Raw genomic sequence first — 1,343 nt, 5'->3', positions numbered from 1 at the left:
CCCCCCCCCCCCCCCCCCATACGCTATGTCCTATTTCCTTCTTTCCTCCTCCTTTCTTTCTCGTTTCCTTATCAACTTCCTGTCTTGCTTATCTATGCCATTGTGTCATTTTTGGCTTCCTCCTTTCCTTTCCCATGTGGTACTTTCCTGCTTCCCTTACCCCCTTCTGGTTTTCTTTGTTATACCCTGCTCCTTTTCCTTGATTCCTCCCCTACTTCATTTCCTTTTGCATCTCCTCCTGTCTTATTATTTCCTTACCTTGTCTCTTCCTTCTTTCCCCATCTCCCCCTTTGTTTTATTTTCTACTTCCTTTCCCTGTGCACCACCACTTATCCTCACAATCTCTCTCTTGATTCCCTTTTCCTCCATTTCCTTACATGTCTTCCTTTCCTTACCCCCTACCTCTTTTTTATTTCCATTTCTGTATGTCCTTCCATACTTCATCCCTTCCTTCCCCACCTTCTCTTTACTTGATTTATTTATACTTTTTATACTTCAGCTTTTCCTCCTTTCCATACCTACTTCTCCATTTCCTTCACTTCCTTTTTTAACCGTCTCATTTCCTTCATTACTTCACCCTTTTCTCACTTCTTTTCTCCTCCTCTTCCTTATGACACAGGACCAGACCTGAGATCATTTCTCAGACTCTCCTCCTTTTGCTCTACTCTTCATGACATTAAAGATCCGACTTCCAGCAGATGAATGGATGGGTCTGAGCAGATGGGTGGCCTAGTTTCAGCCTCTCTCGTCCTCCTATCGATCCCTCCATCCCTCTATCAATAACCCATCATGCATCCATCGGTCTTTGTGAAAGAGAACCAGCAGGAGGAGGAGGAGGGAGGAGGGAGGAGGATGGAGACACGGTAAAGAACTCTGGAGCTCTGCTGTGGGTTTTCTTAAGTCATTTCTTGTAATTAAAAATTATGGAAAACAGGAATTGTCCCGACTTGGGGGGGGGGATTTAAGTGCTGTTGAAGCATGAATTCTTGCACTCCTCACTGCTTCACCACCTTCTTGACATGATGAAATTGCATTATTCAAAGAAGCTGAACTCCTCAGTGGGAAGTCACAGTTGGAAAAACGGATGATTTTCAGAAACTAACTATGGAAGGATCGGATAGGACTGAAAATCAGCTGTGTCCCAAAATCACACCACACACTCAACCTCTCCTACAACAGGTCGTAGGATATCTCACAAAACGTTAGGCCCTATCTTCTGTGTGTCATCTTCTGAATGTTGTGCAAGTCGAAAAGGACTTACAGTGATAGTATTGTAGAAAGACTGTATGGTTTCTTGGCATTTATATACTGGTACATCTATATACTGATATATTTATATACCG

This window comes from Etheostoma spectabile, chromosome 23 (genome assembly GCF_008692095.1).
Source record: "Etheostoma spectabile isolate EspeVRDwgs_2016 chromosome 23, UIUC_Espe_1.0, whole genome shotgun sequence".
Taxonomy (NCBI): Eukaryota; Metazoa; Chordata; class Actinopteri; order Perciformes; family Percidae; genus Etheostoma; species Etheostoma spectabile.
The sequence above is the reverse complement of the archived record's forward strand: the minus strand, read 5'-3'. Positions refer to the sequence as shown.